The following is an 11,608-nucleotide window of genomic DNA, read 5'->3' as shown; positions in this document are numbered from 1 at the left end:
GTATGATTCCAAGAGATCAGTGAAGGAAAGGTCATGGCGTGTTGGTGAGTTGGTGCTTATAAAGAAACCCAGGTGTCAAAAGAAGGGTGTTACTAAGTTTATGGGCCCATTTATTATTTCTTCCGTCAAGAGGAATGTGGTGACGGTAATGGAGCAAGGATTCGCACGTAAAGCGCCTTGCTTGTATTCATGAACCTCAAAGAACCCTAATAATATTAATCAACCTGTTTGTCTTATTAATTTACCCCTTATTCCGACATTTTGGGTATCCGAGAGATGCTTGCCTATGTGTTTACTAATCCTAATACGCTTGCTACTTAAGATGGGTGCTGCTACGTGGGAAATTCTTCTGCGCATGCGTCGGTCATACCAATGTGACATGACGTACTCGCAGTTCTGGTGGGAAACACTTTGCACCTGTGCAGTAGAACTAAGATGGCTGCTTTGTGTCCTCACATGCCTGAAGCTTGCAGCGCGGCTTTTGCTATGCTGTTTGTTCTGCATTAATCAGTAAGGCTATAGTTATTATGAAATAATGGGAATAAGATAGGGATTCCTGGTATACAGTGCATTTATTTTTTCTGTGTTCTAAAACTGCTCTTTTTCTATTTCATGGCACATTACGAAATATGGCCTGATGTCCCCTGCCGTACTCCAATTTGCTTGAAACTGAGTCTGTGCGAGATCTGCGAGTCTCCACAGCAATGACCTTTGGAACTTTACCAAGTGGCAGTCCCAGCCAAGATGCGCCTGGGAAGAAGTTTCTCACCTAGTCGAAGAAGCAGAATTGTACCCAATGAAATACATTGTATTTGAAGATAAATTCTCCATTGTTATGTGTAAAGCATATGTCATGTGAACCTAGAGTTCGATGGGCGTGCATAAAAATTCAAATTATGAGCTTGAGAAAGTCAAATCCTATGAGGTGTGATGACCTGTCCTTTCTTTTGTCCAATCAAAATTGGGGATTCTTACCCCTGCAACATTTGGGGGGTGGAACACTGACCTGAAAACAGTATAACTAGCCTAGGTTTACCTAGAGAAATTGTCCAACTTGTCCAAATAGCGAACCTGTCACTGACCCAACGCACTCAATAGCTGATCGAAACAGAGGTGCTGCAGAGCACTCTGTCAGACTGACTCACAGACCCAATCGGGGTTTTGGAAACCTTAAAGTGCTGGCGAAGCACTTTGCTGGGGAATTCGAGAACCCAATCAGAGTTTTGACTGATAGCTGCAGAGAAGGGGTAGCGCAGGCGTTGCAACTGAACTGCGGGTGCTGGTCTCAACTCTGGTGGTCCTGTCCTGATCCTAATCTGGTTTTCCTGTCCTGGGTTTCCAATCTGCACCTGCTGGCCTACTGGCGACTGCATTCCTTGGGATCCTACTGTCCTTAATTGACCCGTGGCCAGGGTTGGTCTCCGCACCGTTCTAGGTGAATATAAATCCGTGAGGGAAACACATTTGCGTCCTTTCCATTGCCCTTCTTGAAATAGCTAAAGTCTTAATTTCACATTGTTCCTTTTTCTTATCCTTCCTATCCTGATCAATAATAAAGTCATACGTTTTGCGGTTTATTAGCATGTTCCATTTTTCCCCATCCTTTAAGCAAATGGTGACATACAGTTTATGAAATATAGATGTTCCCTTTCTTTACCCTCCTTTAGCCAAATCAAAGTGGTTGCTCTGAATTATTAGCGTGTTCCATTTTTCCTTACCTTCCCTATAGCTACATGGTTATTGCAAAATTTTCGTCATTTCAAGTTCCTTCTCCTTATTCACCTTTCTAGGGGTACTCAAACTGTGACGTTCTAGCATGTTCCTTATTTTTCCTGTCCTTTAGTCACACCATACCAAGTCTAATTTCTGAAATTTCATACTAGCATGTTCCCTGTTCTTACCTTCCCTTTAGAGTTCTAAATGGTTGGCATAATCTATTTTCCGCATGGTTACACGATTTTCATGATTTTGGTCATTGATAGTTTACTCGCTGTGAATTTCATGCTTTCTGATTTTTTTTTTTTTTTTTTTTTTATTGGCAAATTCGAATCATAAAACATACATATACAGGATAGGCGACATGAAGTGATGTGGTATATATGGATAACGAGGTGCATACACAGATATCTATAAACAGAACTCTGCCACAGGGAAAAATATGACAATTAAGAGAAAAAGAATACTGAAAAAAGACAAAAACAGAGGAAACAAAAATATAAAAAAATAAAAAATAAAAAATAAAAAATAAAATCAGAATCAATCAGGGGTCCTATGTCTGGTTTCCCCTTACATCATTATACCACCTAGTAATAGGTTCCCAAATCTGTGTACCGATTGCTCTCATTTTCCTACCTCTTGTGGCGTATATTGAGATTTCTTGTTTATAGATAGCTATAAAGCGGCTAAGCCACATATTAAAGGTAGGGGGCTCTGTATCTTTCCACCTAGCTGCTAGAATTATCCGTAGTACAGCATAGCCCAGAAATAGTACCGCTTGTTCTTCTCTATTGTGTTTCAAAGAGTCATCATGACCCAAAAGGAGCAACGTTATAGAATCATGTATTTGGTGCCCAAAAATTTGGGTCCAAAATTCCAACATCATAGTTTTAATTGTAACCAATGTGGGGCATTCAGCAAACATGTGTAGGAGATTTGCAAGTGGTTGTTTGCATCTGGGACATTTATCATCCATCCTAAGGCCCCATGAAAACAATTTAGCTGGCGTAAAATATAAATTATAAATGATTCTATAATATTGAGCCTTTAAGTTAGAGGCTATAAAATATCTTGTTGAGAGGGCTAATGAGAGATCTAGATCTACATTTGGATTTGCCAATTTTAAGGCCCAGGATTGTTCCGTGCGCTCTAGATCATCTGGGGTGTCGGCCAAAAGTAACTGATATAGGGCCCCGATTCTGGTAGATTTTCTGCCTATAATATCGAATAGTGGGATATTATCTGGCAAAATTTTTGGTTTGGTATTGTAGATACTAGCTAATATTTGATAAAATTTTAGGAAATCACTCGTAGGAACATTATATCTCGATTGAAAAAGCTCAAAAGAAAGTGGGAGATTGTTGCCAAAAAAATCACCGATTGTTTTAATACCTAGGAGTTCCCACCTCTGGGATCTGTTATCGTTAGGGATATTAGAAAAAATATTACATTGCCATAAAGGTGTATATTTTGTATATGTAGGAAGCCCTAGATGTTTACAGATGGCTTTCCAGACTGAAAGGGCATCTAAAACAGTCTTTAATTTAATTTTTTTATAATAAGATGTTTCAGCCTGCCTTAGAAAAAGTCCCTTATGTTTTTTTCCTAGACTGAGCTCGTATATTGATGGTATATGAGAGATTACAGAGGTTGGGCCTCTAAGTTTAGAAGTCAAAAGAGGATCCATGTTTTGCAATAAAGATGCCCAAAAATATAATCTTAAATTTGGTAGGGCTAAGCCACCTCTACTTTGAGGGAGTGCTAGAAGGGGAAGAGCCCGCCTTATTTTTCCGTAGCTCCACATAAACTTTGCTATGAGGGAATCTATAGTCTTTATAACGTGCTTTGCCGGTAAAAGGGGGATTGCTCTAAACAAATATAGAACCCGCGGAAATACGTTCATTTTTACGTAATTGGCCCTACCTATAATAGAGAGGTGTAGGCTATCTACCCTTCTTAGATCGCTTTTAATTTTATCAATGAGGGGAGAATAGTTAATATCGCTGATGTTACTTATCTCTGCCGAGAGCACTATACCTAAATAAGTAGCCTGTTTGACCCTGAGAGTACTTTCATATTGAGTATTGCTAGTGGCTAATACCATAGTTTTATCTCTATTCAAGGAGTACCCTGAGTATTTCCCAAATGCTTGGGTAATTGTCTCGATTTCGTAAACTGCTTCAGACGGTTTAGTGGTTATTACGGCAATGTCATCCGCGTATGCCATGACTTTGGTGGAAAAGGATCCTATAAGGACTGGATATATGGAGGTTGAGGTTAGTAGCTTTTGAATGAGGGGATCTATATAGAGCGCAAATAGAACCGGGGAGCATGGGCAGCCCTGCCTTGTGCCTCTTTGCACCGTGATGGCGTCCGACTCATTCCCTGCGATACAGATTTTTGCCGTGGGGTTGGTATAAATAGCTTTAATCGCGTTAATAAAAGTATTTCCGAAGTTTTTACTTTCAAGGATGTTCCAGAGAAACTGCCATTGTACTCGGTCGAATGCCTTTTCGGCATCGAGGAAAATCATCGACATCTCGCCCCCCGTGGCGCCCATGATGTCAAGTAGGGTTATGGCTCTACGAGTATGGTCTGTAGTGCCTTTGCCGGGTATAAAACCGTGTTGCCACGGGGATACAAGGCGTTCGATGACCCCGCTCAGACGATTTGCAAATATCTTAGCGTATAACTTCGAATCGGCGTTGATCAGGGATATGGGCCTATATGAGGAAGGCAGGTGGGGTGGTTTACCTTTCTTATGGAAAATTATTATGTTTGTTTGTTTCCAAGACTCAGGGGGAATTGCATGGTATTGCACTCCAAGAAACAGATCAAACAGAAAGGGAGTTATCTGATTCTTAAGGATTTTATATAGGTCCATTGGGATTTTATCCGGTCCGGCCACCTTGCCGTTGGCCATCTCAGCTAATGCAATCTCTACCTCAATGGCCGTAATCTCTCTGTCAAGGTAAATCTTATTTTCCGCATTGATGTTTTTATGATTAGTATGATCTGGGAGCCAGTTATTTAAGAATGTTGTAATTTCATTATCAGGATATGAAATATCACTACTATATAATTTTTGGTAATATTGTTGAAATACTTTAACAATGTCTTTGGGGGTAGTATATTCATTTCCCTCCAATTCTATCTTTTTAATGTTGCTCAGTGATTGCTTTTGTCGTGTGCGTAGTGCTAACTGCTTCCCCACATTTTCCCCTGATTCGTACAGCCTATCCTTATTAACCTGATAGGTTTCTGCGGCTTTTTGAATTAACGTACTATTAATCTCATTTTTTTAAATCATTATTTTATTTAAGATTTTCCCCGGATCTAGGGTAAGATCAGCTTGCCCTCTACGAGACAGATTTAACTGGGTGGCATGATGGGCCTCAAGATTGGACAACTCCTGCATCATTTCCATATTGAATTGTTTTTCTAGCTTTCGTTTATTAGCAACAAAGGAGATGGTCTCTCCTCTCAGTGCTGCTTTAAAACAGTCCCATACTATTATGCGGGGTGCACTAAACTGGTTACAGTCAAAAAAGGACTGGGTCCACGATTTCATATGCGCTATATATTCTGGATTAACCAGTAGCCTTCTATCAAAAGTCCACTGTATTGTCGGTTTAACTAAATTAGCCGTGTCAAAGGTAAAGGTCAGTGCATTGTGGTCAGATAGGGTCTTCGGGGATTTAATTATTTCAATGATATCTTTCTGATTTATACGAGACATAATATAGTCGATTCTGACATATTTGCTGTGGGGGAAAGAAAAATATGTATAGCCATCCACATTTGGCCCCCGGAGTAAGCCCCAGACGTCAGCCAAATTATGACTTTTCATCATCTGACCCAATGCTGTATATGACTTTGGTTTTCGCCCTTTATAATTTTGAGATAAGAGACTCCCAGAGGATAGCCCTATGTCGATATTAAAGTCTCCACAAAGGACCAGGGGACTTGACCAAGAGGCCAATTCGATTTCGAGCTCTCGAAAAACAGCGGGGTCATCTAAATTTGAGCCATAGATTGCACAGATGGTGATATCTTGTTGAAGCTGAATTATGACCCATCTGCCATATTTGTCGGCTAATTTACGAATTGGGAGGCCAATTATAGGTTTAGCGAAAATGGCTACCCCTCTGGTTTTAGTTGTTTGGGATGTAGCCGCCATTAGGTTATAACCTGGTAGTTTAAGTAGGTTCCTGTCGGAGTATGCGATATGTGTCTCTTGGAGACATAATATATCAACCGGATTTTGTTGTATTGATTGGGATAACTGGGCCCTTTTGTCTTTATGATTAAGGCCTGCCACGTTCCAGGTACAAAGGCTTATCCTCCCCATGTATTAACTTGAAAGACTAGCCTGATAAGCTTTAGACACCCGTTCTCACCAAAATAAATAAAGCGGTTCTGCTTTTCTTTAACATTTCTGTGGCTTTTTCTCCTGATACTTTTAATACAACATAGTCTGTGACCGAATTTGCCAGTTTTTCTTTTTTGATTTTCCCCCTCCCCCGCCCTCCTCAGCCCCCTCCCCAAGGCCTTCCCCGAGGCCTTCCCCCCCCACCTCCCCCCGTACTCCACCCTATGAGGCATGAAGACTCTCACTAGAGTCTATGATGATGGAGAGACACCCTGTGGCCATGCCTTAGTCAATCATTCTATATGCATCAAATAACACATGTGTAGGCTAGTGAAAGGATATGCAAAAAAAAAAAAAAAATTAAAAGGAAACATGCAAAACCATGAAAGAATAAAACATCCTAGAACCACACGGGACCCAATAGGACATGCGAAATAAGCCATACATGTTGAGAGAGAAAATTAACTTTTAGCTATGATAGATTATACAGCATATTCTACTCCTATTCCGAGTGATTTGGCCCAGAAAAAACACATTAGAGTTGGTGTTAAACTTAGGACTTTGAAATATGCATTATTCTTACGATGAGCTTATTCCTCCTAAATTGTGAAACATGGCCCTCCAACCGGGGGCTATACTGTAATCAGGATAACCTTAGCCAATTTGGGGTACATATAGAAACATATTAACTCAGAAAAATTAGGTCAGGCTATCTAAAAAAGCCTTGGCTTTGATCTCGGATGAAAAGAATTTTACCTGACCATTATACAACACCTTGAGTATGGCAGGGTTATTCAAATAAACCTTAGCTTTTTTGTCCAAAAAAGGTTTGATTAGTTGACGGAGACGCCATCTCCGCTCCACAGTTGTGTGGCAGAAGTCCGGCCTGACAAAGTATGAAATGTCGCCTCGGATCCGATGGGCCTCAGGCCTCGCTTTCTCTGCAACACTTTGACGAAGCAAAAAGTTACCAAAGTAAACGAGTATTGCCCTAGGATATTTGCTTTGCGAGTTGGTAGGCCGCAATGTGGCAGGGGTTCTGTGGACCCGTTGGACTTCCAGATCCCAGTTCCATGAAGAAAGCTCAGGAAAAGTGTCTTTAAAGAGTTGGATCATAAAGTTGCGTATATCATCTCCTTCACTTTTTTCGGGTACGCCCAGTACTCGGAGATTATTGCGACGCATGCGATTTTCCATCTGCTCAAGCTTCCATCTTACGTCAGTCATTTCAGCGTCGTGGGCATCGACCTGCTCTTTCACCACAGTTGCTTCCGCCTCAATACCCACAATACGATCTTCCATATCTGTCATTCTAGCATTCGATGCAGCTACTGTTTTTGAAAGTTTTCGCACCACCCCCTGTACCTTTTGTAGGGCTTGCTGAGCTTTCCGGCCATCCTTAGACGTTTGCTCTCTGTGTGATGCGATTGCCTGCAACACTGTGTCCATAACCGCAGTTAAGGTTGTGTCTTGTTCCTTTGAAGAGAAGGAGGCTCCTTGGGCACTAGGGACTAATGCGGGAGTGTCTTCCCGATGAGCACCTGCTGAGATATGGCGGCTTCTCTTTTTTTTTATCACTGTGTGTCTTCCGGTTGTGGCTTCTCCCAATAGCTCGTCTGTATTGCTATCTTGATTACTGGAACTGGAGCCGGTATGCAGGTCAGATAAAGAGTCTAAGTCAGAGTCTAAGTCTAAGTCCTGGTGCCAGCCTGGGTCCTCACGACCCTCGGAGATAGTGTAGAATTCAAGAGGTTCCAAGTCTGTATCAGACGTGATTCCTGCTCCGTCCTCGTCGGTTACTGGCCCAGGGAGTGTTGGTTCTTCAGCCTTTCTTTCCTCTATTGGTGCAGAGGTGCCTTCGATATGAGCAAAAGTATGTGTTGGCGAGGGTGATATTGATTTATCCTCCGCGCTGACAGAGCTTGGCAATGTTGAGTGTATTTCTGGCAGAGGAACAGTGGATGTATTTGTTGTACCTCTTGTACCATTTACATTTGTGACTATCTCAGATGTAGTTGTTATACACTCTTCAGTCACACGTATTGCCTCTGGTGCCTCTGGTGCTTGTGGTTGCGCAATAATTACTGTGGCGCTCCCTGGTGAGTCTACTGTAGCTGTTAGGTCCTGTGGCGGTAATGCCGGAAGCGGTGATAATAGCGGGTCAGTTATAGGTACGAGAGCAATTGACTGTGTAGCACTTACCAAGGAGTTTAGGTCCGCTAGTGATGCAGACGCTGCTGACACAGACGCTGCTGCCGCCGCTGACGAATCCGACCTGGGGAGCGCCGTTGGAGTGGCCGGCGGGGCTGCAATCAGCATCCCGCTTCTTGCGTGGTGATTAGGAGAGGAGGGAGCAGCTCCGGCCGGCGTTTCTGATTTTGACGAGAACTAGATGAAGGTTTTCAGAAACTTCCTGAGTCTGTGGTTATTATAAAGAGTGCAAATATTATAAATGTTATTGTATTTTGGTGACTGCTTATCTTTTCAGCTAGCTCCCTGATCCGTTGTGATCATAGGTACCTGTGACGAGGATTGGTAAGTCGGGTACATAGGAAAATAGGTAGGAACAAACTGGGTTACTGGTAGTAGAGTGTAGGTTACCCGATTAATAAATATGGTAAATTGAATTTATGGACCCATATGGGCATATGGTAAAAAATTATAGTCGGGTGACCTGCGCGCTCTATCAGTAATTTTCTGGTAGCAGAGGCATGGTTAAGGACTAGTTAAGATAGGTAGGTAGGTAAAACTGCTGCTAACGTGAAAATGTATTTGCTGCTAAAAGTAGTGATCGATCAAGCGTAAAATTGTTGTGAAATTTCTGTTGAAATGTTATGAAATGTTTTAAATTTGTTCCCTGAAATGCTGTTATATTGATTTATGTTCTAACCAAACTCGTTAGTGATTGTTACATGTTTGTCTGGATGGAATCCCCGGGGGCAGAATAGCGAGTGGTAGAATAGAAGCCACGTCGCAGTAAGGTCAGTGGCTCGAGGAAAATTGGTGCGGGTTGGGCAGAACTGGAAGCACTAATTAGGGTTTTCTGTATAAATATATGAATAAATGATAGCAAAGAGTTCACTGGCAAAACTTCTTTTGTGATATCACCTAGTAAGGGTCACACGGAAGGAGTAGCAGGTTCATCTGAGCTTGATTGATAGCAACAGGGTTCACTGGTGAAACTTTTGGCTTAGTATATATCCCAGAGTGGATGAGTCGAAGGAGTAGCAGGTTCTCTAATGCTTGTGTGGAGAGTAGGCAGAAGGGATCTACTCGCAGTATTTGAAAAGTAAACGGAAGGGATTTACTTGCAGTGAAACAAATCTTTTTCTCTTTTAGACACTCAAGTACAGTGGCGAATGTTTTTTCGCTGTAAAATAAATAAAGCACTTGCACTTTAAATAAAGAGTTGAATTTTATGTTACCTTGTGAAGGAGGGAGTCAGTTGCGGAGCTGCGCTGACGTCACTCAGTGCCGCGCTGGTATTGGTCAAGACAGCGGGCGTGTAGCTGAGATAGCATTGTAAAGGAGGGGTGAGCACAGGAGCGTGGGAACTCGTTTCACGAGAAACGCCACGCACCCATTGGTTGAAATTGTTTGAAACCGCGCATTTGGTTGGTTGCAGAAAAATAAAAGACGCATTTGTATTGGAAGTGATTTTGTAAACAAGGTAATTTGCGAAAAAGTATATGTGGTATCCGACTCATCCCGAGACTCGACCTGATACAAGATATCAAGGTTTTGTGAGGGATCAGTGGAGAACAGCTAGATATAACATTATGTACAGAAGCAAGAGAAAAATGACATTTGTAGACAAAGTAAAGAATTATTACAAGAAAGACAAACCCATCAAAACTAGAGAAGGAGTTATTATTCCACCACCTAATACTCCCGCATCATTTATGTTATTTGACAGAGGCTACCATGCTTGTGTATGGTTAGAAAATTGGGTGGAATATACTAAAGATGACGGGATTTTTGCATTCCCTTTAGAAGGTACATTTAATGGAAGAATGTTGTCCAACCTGAGAACTCGAATGAATGATTTACATCCCAGACCTAGACTAACGCAATATGAGGCATTAGAAGAATGGGAAATAGAGGTTTTAGAGCGAGACAGACCCAGAATTGACAAAGGGTTAGCTAAATTTTATCCGAAGGTACAGAAAGAGACCCGAGAGAAAAGAATGAAAGAATGGAGAATGAACATGATGGTAGAAGGACTGTACCCTGTATTAACAGTAGAAGAACCTATGGGAGGGAAAAGGACAGAGAAAAAAAACATTAAATGACCAGTGGTGATTCAGACGATGATTATCTGGAGGATTTGTTAATGAAGAATCCACCACCTTATAATGAGGAACCCAGATCCCTAAGCACGAGAAACCCATTCCTGAAACCTAATTATGGTGAGGGATCAAGTATGACAAATCCAAGTGCCCCGAGTTATGGCCCTCCTTTAATTCCGCAGATAGTACATGAAACCTCCATGGAAAAGGTACTTCAGGATAGAGAACGAGAGGTTTTAGTTAAACAAAGAACTGAACTAATCCAGAAAATCTCCCAATTAAATACCAGTCCTGAAGCTCTGACAATTCCAGTAACTATTGGCCCAGTTGTTCCTTTGTACGGGGACAAACAAGCCAGTCCAAAAACTCCAAGTATAACCCCATCTGTAGTACAGCCGAGAAAAGAGCCCTTGATAATAGATGACCAGGCAAGTGAATGCGAATCTGTGATTTCCTTGATGGATTTACCAATAAGGGAACCAGAAGGGAGTTCACAGAGAAAGAACACTCCTTTTACTTCGAGAGAAGTTCAAATTGAGTCATCTTCCGGTACTAGAAGTGCTACGGTAGTGACTCCTGAAGAAATTGACAGATGGACTCGAGAATTAGAGAAACCAAATCCGCAGCCGAAACCATTAGATATATACAAATTGAGAATAGATTTGGAGGAATTGATGGCTGGGAATGTGGGGTTGGCCAGACTGAACACCCTTAGTGAAGAGGAATTGTTATTCATTTGTAAAAGCCTTACCCGAAATACCAGGGTGTACTATGAGAAATTAGTAGACACCGCAGCTAGCATGGGAATAGACATTAGCCGATCTAACGTATTGCAAAAACCCTACAGAGCAGAATTCTCAGACAAAGATTTAGAGAATATGAATGTGTCAGGAAAAAAGGTACAGATCAGAGAATTGCTAAACCTGTTGCAAAAATGGGGAGATTTAGAAAAATGGAAAGCAGGGTGGGCCAAGAAAAAGGAAGATAGTAGATCAAAGCAAATGACATCTGAATATGTTTTAAAAGAAACAGAAAAGGTAGAAAAATTATACCCTATGCGAGAAGTGCCAGGTGGAGGATATGTACATGTTCCATGGTCCCGACAGGATATTGTGTCTTTTACAAATGACTTCCCAAAATTGCGAGAAAAACCTATGGAATGGTATAGACAGGTCGAGAGATTTGTGAAAGTTCAAAAATGCCTCCTGAAAGATCTAGATGGTTTCTTTGA

The sequence above is a fragment of the Lissotriton helveticus genome, chromosome 7 (assembly GCF_964261635.1).
Source record: "Lissotriton helveticus chromosome 7, aLisHel1.1, whole genome shotgun sequence".
Lineage (NCBI taxonomy): Eukaryota > Metazoa > Chordata > Amphibia > Caudata > Salamandridae > Lissotriton > Lissotriton helveticus.
The sequence above is the reverse complement of the archived record's forward strand: the minus strand, read 5'-3'. Positions refer to the sequence as shown.